The sequence below is a fragment of the Montipora capricornis genome, chromosome 1 (assembly GCF_036669925.1).
Source record: "Montipora capricornis isolate CH-2021 chromosome 1, ASM3666992v2, whole genome shotgun sequence".
NCBI lineage: Eukaryota > Metazoa > Cnidaria > Anthozoa > Scleractinia > Acroporidae > Montipora > Montipora capricornis.
This window is the reverse complement of record NC_090883.1, coordinates 10845007-10853422: the sequence shown is the minus strand read 5'-3', so window position 1 is coordinate 10853422 and position 8416 is coordinate 10845007.

Sequence of the window (8416 nt, the reverse complement as noted above, 5' to 3'; positions counted from 1 at the left end):
ATCTGGTGCTTTGAACCACTGCACCCTGGATGCCTACCATGGTTGGGGTTTATTAGAGATAACTGTGTGGTATGGTTCTTCTCAAACATTTAGATTATTCTGGTCTGAATCCCAGGTATATACCAGTTGCTGAGGGATACTGCCTTCTAACCCTGAGAACCACACAAGATGGAGCAACCTTTCGATTCCCTTGCCTAAATACCCATACCTGTCTACGATGAACTGTCGATAAGCAGCTTTGTGAAAAGATGAAGTACTGTTATCTTCGCGATCATTGCGTATATCAACCCTATTTTTTATACACAGTTCAAGAACTTCTCCATCTAAACATAACTTTTCAAAACGCCTTTTAGATGTGATGCAATTCCTGTTTCCACAACATTTATTCTCTATCTCCTGAGCCATTGGTTGGCATTGCCTACATTTGCACCAGTCTGGTGTTGGCTCAGTATGTGGAGTGGGTTGACCTCCACTGCCAGCAGATTCTTCTGAGCATTCATTGCGATTTGTAGAGATATTGTTCTCATAGTCATCATCATCTTCCATGATTAGAAGACTGTCAACATATTCCATACTGCCCACCCCTCTACATAGTGCCCTTGCACAAAGCTTTCGGACCATCTTTTCATCTAGGGTTGCAATAAACTCCTAAAAATTAAAGAAACAAACAACACTTCAGCTTCATTTACATTTTACAAGATCCGTTGGAATAATCAATCAAGTATAAAATATCTATACTGCCAACAATGAATTGACTAAACATGACTAAACTATTGTAGACTGGAGGTGACATGGTTATGTGCAGTAGAAGAAGTAAAAATAGGCACAACAGATTGTTTTGCAGCTACAAAACCTTCCATGTAGCTAACAGAATGAAATGAGTATCAATTTTGAAATAAGCAATGTTGAAAACCAAAGATAGTTCACTTACTTTCACTCTTCGATTCTCTAAAACTCTCTCATCCTCTTCCCTCGGCCTCACAATTGAAACAACTTTACTTGGAATGTGATTTCTCTAAATATGTTGGAATAACAAGTTGTAGGTAATTTACTCGAAATAAAGACCAAAATTTAGGATTACTTATACAAATGAGTGAATGAAAGCGACATGTTTACCTCCTTGTTTTGACAAGATTTCCTCTTTGTACCGCATGAGCATAACTCTGTACAACTCACCCTATCGGTCTTGCAAGGGCAGCCACGAGATTTAGCCGTGGTTTTTCCGCGAGCAAGTTGTCTTACAATTGCAGGGTTCAGCCTAAACGTGTACTCCAACATAAGCATGTAAGCATGCACTGATCTTATTGTACGCTGATCCAGGTATAGAGGCTTTATAGAAACAAGAAATCGAGCATCCAAACTTACCAAAATCGAGTCACTTTCAGGAGATGCACCGTCCATGACCGTATCTTTGACAATGAAAGAATAACAGCGCGAAACAAGAGAACGATTCCTTGCAGACGAAGCTATGCAAGCAATGGCGGAAAGTAAAACTCCAGCACCTTGTCCTATGCAAATTAGTCTAAACTCCAGTGCACGGACCTTGGGATAAAATCCAACTACTTTTGCTACAGCCTTTAGCATTCTTCCTAAAGAATACAAGTCGCTGGCAATACTGTAGATACGATTCTTGATAACTTCTGGGGCCAAGTACGTCTTTGCAGGGGTAGTTCTTTATCTAGTTGATAGTGCTGACCCAGAACTTTCTGCCACCTTCGTACCTTTCCCAAAATCTATGAGAACAGGTTTGAATTTCGATGAGTGTATGAGATCTTTTTCGAGAACAACATTGTTGGCTTTGATGTCATTATGCAGGTAACCTTTTGAATGCACATGTTTCAGGGCCAAGCATATTTGAATGAATATTTCAGTGCTGTCCAATGGTGTAATCATTCTTTTGTTGGCAGCCTTGTGGAGGGTAATGCTTTCTCCATTCACCCCATGAAATTGCGTCACCAAACACAAAAAACATCGGAAGTCCCGTGTGGTCACTTAGAGCATTAACGATGTCAGCCTCTCTCAGTAAACTCTTCTTTGCAGACTCTTTGCTTTCTTGGGTGTTGTCGTGGGTCATTTTCTTCACAATCACTTTGATACCTCGATAGCGAGTGTGAAAACATTGTCTGTAACTTCCACTGCCAAAAGCATGCTCAGACAGCAACTGAAGATAATCTGGATCCAGTTCTTTCGGACAAGCTTTAGACTCTCGATGTCGATGGACTTCACTCACAGTTGATTTATGGGTTTTTTCTCCACGTCATTTGTCCCACGTGTCATCTGCAACATCAGCGCTCCCCTTGAAAATCCCGTGAAAGGTCGCTGGCCACTTACTAAAACCCCACGTGCATTTTGTTGAAATGCGGAGGGCTTTCTTTTCTCGACTCTAGCCCTATCCTTTAAAATAGTATTCTTTTCAACATTTATGCCTTCACCGACTGAATAAGGAGGATTATTATGTTGGTCTTTGAGGTCCCTTCTTGTGCAATCATTTCTTTCTTCCGCAGGCATTTCAACTGAAGAGTTTTTTGTAGCATTTTTTTTCACCACTCATGTTTCCTTTTCTTTCATGCTTTCTTCTGCTTTGATTTCTCTTCTTCAGTGTTACCATGCGAGTACATGGCTCGCTTCCCAAATTAGCTCACCAACAGTCTTCTCCTCCATGTCCAGTTAATTTCAAAATGTCTCAGATTTCTTTTCCAGTCACAAATAAACCAGAGTGTATGAAAATCTATCTTTTAGCAAAGATCATATTCTCTACACTTCTCTGGGTCATTTTCAATTAATTGACAGTTTAATGACATTCCAACGCATTATGGCAACTTTTTGGTGTGAAACTTGGGGGGTCTTAATTTGAGGTATGTTAGGAATCCTAGTACGGCTCGAAGGTACTTACGGTCAGAGCTCTGTGCGTCCCCGCATGAAAGAAAACAAGCCGCCTAACCAAGCGAATGGAAAAGAAAAAAAAGCCATTTCAGAGTCAACTGTCAACAAGAAGCGGCAAAATGCGGCAATGCAACCAAGAAAGTACGAACTTCAAACAAGATCAGCTCCAACGCTTAAGTACGAGTAGGTGCTACAAACTTCTGAAAACACAAGCTAGTGAAATTTCCCGCTAATTTTATGAGAACTCATTGTGATTACGTGTTTATAACATAAACTTTTAAGGCAAAATTTTCTTGTCACTGTCGAGGCAAACGGATTAAAAAGCACTTGTTTGCACGCATTTTAGAGCAAAACAAACAAATCAACTTATTCTTTATGTTCAAAAGAGTACAGATAATTGTTATTTAGGGACCGGCCATTATTTGTGTGGGTGGGGTGCTGGCATTTTTATGTTTTAGCATGAAAGAAAAACGTGACCCACCCCTTTAAGCAATTAGTTAATTCTTGACCCACCCCCATATAACGTTATATAAGAGGTGACCCACCCCCAACCCCCTTCAATCTATACCTCTATAAGGAGTTCCTGTTCACTCAACGAAATCAGCATATCTTGTGGACCAGTGTCCTACTCTGCAGCCACTTCTTGTTGATGTGCCTTCTTGTATTGTTACAGTATGACTGTCATCATCTGATTCACTTTCGCTTTCACTTTCATCACACAAAACAAGGTAATTGTCACGTTCACTCTCATCACTGTCCTCACCAACACTGACGCTTTCGAAGTTTCATAATAGTGTGCTGTGATTCGCTTGATTTTGTCGATTTTCTTTCCGTTCTTGCTAAGTTTATGCTCAATGTATTTGCCCAACTTGGGAACTTTCAGAGTGTCAGGCTCGCCTTTCTCTACAAGTGTTTTCCAGTCATAGCTATGTACATCTTTTAAGGCTCAAACTTGCTTTTTTTTTCTTCGCTCTTGCTTATGGATCTCATTGACATTTTGCAGTTGTGACAAGTGCTCATTGTAATTTTTCACCAGTTTTTCGTCTTCAATGAACTTGGAGGAAAATTCTGTGATAGCACCCCCAATCATCGTGAAATTCTCTTTTGGCCCACCCCTTTTCTCCGAAAAAAATAGGCCTGGCCCAACCCATGATTCCCCCCCCACATAAATAATGACTGGTCCCCTAATTCCAGTTGACAATAAAATTTCCTCATCAAAGGAAAAACTGATTCAACCACTTTTTGAAAATAACAAACGGTTTAGTGCCCAGGGAAAGAATTTGTGGAGTAAATTCTTCCAATAAGTATGAGCTATTACTGGTATTCTGTTCTGTTGTTGTTGTTCTCTTTCGCTCTCGTTTCGTTTCTGTTCTAGTCATAGGTCCTCCAGGCACCACATAACCTTTTCAGACCTTCTAAAGATGTGCCAAAAATTGCAATACAGAGAAAAAAGCAGCTCTAAACGAATTAAAAATAAACACTCAGCTTTAAGTTTATATCCCTCCGATGCCTGACTTGAATAACTGCATAGCCACCAGTGTGGACCACAGCTATCATGATATGTCAAACTGGATTGAAACCAGCAAAAAATACAGAAATAAAACATTTTCCAAACCGTTTTCCACCTTGGTTCTGTGTAAGAACTATAGTTGACGTAGTATGGCCATGTAGCCACCTCGCTTATGTTTATGTGAGTTAACCTGAGTTGAGCCAGCAATCCAATCGAAAACCAGTACCTGGTCATTGGTCAACTTCAAAAAAACAGCTGACCTCGGTGAGCTCTAAGCTTGAGCCTGCGATATGGTCAAGTGATACTGGTCAGCAGATACCTCGTTTTGATAGGTGTCAATTGTTCAAAACATGGATGTCCAATATCAAAGATGTACGCTGTAAACTAGCATGATACTGGTCACATTGGCATACATGGATGGGTGGACGTACGTAGGTACCTACGTACGTATCTACGGACGGTTGATGACGTCATGACTATAATACCGAAATTTCTTGCATCGATGGATTACCATATTTTCTTAACTATGGTTCTCTGCCATTGGCGCGCGTGGAGTTCTGCTATCAATGTTGGGTTGGGGTCAGAGGGGAATTTGATAACTGAAAAACCGGAACATTCACATCATGGGGCATTGCTAGTGAGAAAGGGAATGTTGAAGCTTCAATTGCTAGTGTACGGATACTATTTATAGTTTTTAATAGTTTTGAGAAACAGCATAATTACAGTTGGTTGCAGAGAGAAGCATTTCTGTTAATGATGTCTCTGCCATAGTTTCAAGATAAACAGCTTGTTGAATTTGATCGAGAAGTTGCTTAATGCAATCAACAAAAAAACAATGTGAGCATACCAGTTCTTCCTGTATAAGATGACAGTTTCGACACTTAACAATGGCAGATTGGGTGAAAGCAACTTTTTTGGAGCACTTACAGCATGAAAGGTAGTAATCCACTTATGCTTCATTTGCAATTGGAAATCAAAGTAATTTCCACTTTTAACAGGTGATACATTGTGAAGGTAACCTGAAGCAACATTACGTTTTAGAGCTTCATCCATAATAGTCTCTGGACTAGGATGACTGTTGTATGGAGCTGCATCTTGAGACAAGATAGAAGACTGAATATTCGGTTTCAAGTTGGTAGTAGTAACTTGTATCTCTTTTACCTGGTCAGAGGTGACTTTAGTTTCATTCTTACTCTGTTGTTCTGTAGAGGTCAGCAGATGTGAGTCATCAATGGAATCGTTTAATTCAAACAAACTGAATCTTCCTATGATGTTGCGCTAAAAAGATCCAATTTAACTACATTGGTTACATCCAACCCAATAACCCACTTTATAATATTATAAAACATAAGTGTGGTGTGAGGCTGGATAAGCCATATAATCTGGGACATAAAAGTGAGGCGAAAGTCCAATACAACACAATTCGATTTAGGAATTTCGTCACTTACATGTATAAATATTCGTAATATGTATTCAGTAATTGATCGAAATTCGATATATTTTATATAAGAATTGAAATAGTGAATATGAATGTAAGCAAGACAATGGCTCAAATTATTAACCCAGGTTGCACACTTACCAACCTAACAAAAAAAGGTGATAGAAACATGTGATTAAGTCACGAGGAAATAAGAGATGAGATAAAAGAAAGATGTGTAGTACTTATGGTGTTGGAAATGTTGCTTAAGATCAGAGTTGAGTTTCGGCACAGATTTAAGTCAGGTTGATCTTATGTGGATCAATGGAATTAACACCTCAGTTATGCACTGTAGAGGAGGATTGGGGGGGGGGTTTGGGGTGTATAGACCACTGGTGTGGACGGTTTTCTCCAGTGGGTTTAGTCTTGATTTGCTGTCATGAAAAAATATGTTGAAAAGCTGTATCTGCTTAACTTTGTTTTTGATGAAAGATTGAGGTGCTGTTAACTTTCAATGGGGCTGGCATTGAGGTTGCTTTTAAAATAATTTCAAGCAGTAGATTTATTCTTGTTAAAAGAGATTAACACGATGCTGCCACGATGGGCTTAGGGTTTCAACGCATAATAACGCATAATAAGCATAGTAAGCAGTGTCTTAGTGGTACTGCTCTCACGGAGAGATTGAGTTTATTAATCGCTGCCACAATGGGGTGAGCGTTTCAAATTGTTTACGGTAAGATGATCCCAAAGCCTAGCCCACCATAGACAAAATACCTCGATGCAATACCTCCTGCTGTAAGAAGGTTTGAAGATTTGCGCTTGGACACTGATGACTATTTATTATATCCGCTGCAATGGAGACGTTGCCAGTACTTCTTGCTCAGAATTGCGACCGAAATTTCAAAAACAAGTACCCAAATGTCTGCTCGGTTTGTGACGTGTAACTGCAAGTGAGGAGGGGGGCCTTAAATAAACTGTGTTTGTAGTTGATGATGCAAAATCGTAAGAGAATATTCTTACAAAGGTAAAGAGTTATGTAACTTACCAGATACAGAGGAAAACGTGTGGAGGACATTGATCCAATGCCAGAAAGAAGATGTATCTGTTTGATATATACCGTACATTTTCATTGGTAATGATTTGATAACTTCACCTGAAGGCTCTGCCCTTAAAACAAAAAGCTGGGCAACAAACCTCTTTTTTTTTCACAGGTGTATTTTGCCGTGCTTACCAAAATCGTATCAGAGAAGTTGCAAAAGTTGATATACACAACTATTATACGAAATTTTGTTTCGTTTTGGTTACATTTTGTGAACATATTGCTTGTGATGTTACGTTTGTTTACAGCTTGTTGACAACAACATGTTCAGGTAATATTATGGAGATTTCAATACACCCTAAAAGCTCATTCGAAACAATGTTCGTTACAAACTCTAAAAATAGTCTGAAAGCAAGCGAAGTAGATAAGGTGAAGAACGCATTTATCAAGTGGAGAAAACGCACTTGCTAGATTTATCTATAGCATTTTAATGAGCTTGCTTTGATAACTACATTTCAAAAAACCTCATAGGACTATTTCAGTTATAGTGTTAAAATGTTTTGTAACAGAAATGTTGCTAAACGTTGACATCTGCAAATGTGGCATAAAATCAGGACTTTTAATTTCTGGTAAATTTTATGAACATTTTGCTAATCTATGTAAATTTTATTGTCAGATGAAAACTAAATTAAAAGCTCAGTTATTATGCTAAAATGTGCGGCGGTGTTTTGGAAAGAATTACAACCATACCTTTGTAAAAGAAAGAAAAACTACTGTTAAAATTTTTGTTTACATAAGTTGTACTCTTAGCTCAGCTTAAAATATGCATGTAAAGATGTTGCACACAAAGTTTCGTAACATAAACAGGATTTCACTTTGAATTGTTTTTATAAAGTTAAAAACCATCCATTTTCGAAATAAATCTGCTTTGATGTATCACATTGTTACTCAAATAAATTATTTGTCACAGTTCCTGATTAGAGAAAGTGTGAGAGAGATCCTCTCAGAAGAGGCGGAAAGGGGAGGGGCTGTACTTGTTGTCCTTACAATTTGCTTATTTTCTCTTGTTCTCAATATTACTTTAAAAATATTTGAAAATACGACTGACTTTATTCTGTGGATGCGTATGCAACTCACAGAATTGCTGCTGTAATACTTGCACATGATTAATAAAAAGTTGATCTCAATCTTCCAGGAGAAATGTAAAGTTTGCTTGCTAATGGCTAACGATAATGCAAAACATTTCAAACATCTCAATAATAAAAAAAAGTGTCGATTTGCGCCCAATATGAAAACGGAATTGTGCCCATTTTTATGACGTTGGCTGCCTACCTCACCTCCGTAAAATGGACAGTGACAATCACAAGGAAAGCTTTAAAATAATTGTATTAGTAAGCACAAGTGATATATAACATGGTTTAATAGAAGCAAGTTCAATACGAAAAACATTTTAAACAAGTGTATTGATATTTTATACTTTATTTTCTCTATAGGTGAAGGAGTTGTTCTTAAAAATAGTATTTTGAGGAATGTTCAATAAATATGATTCACCTTAAAAGGAAATATA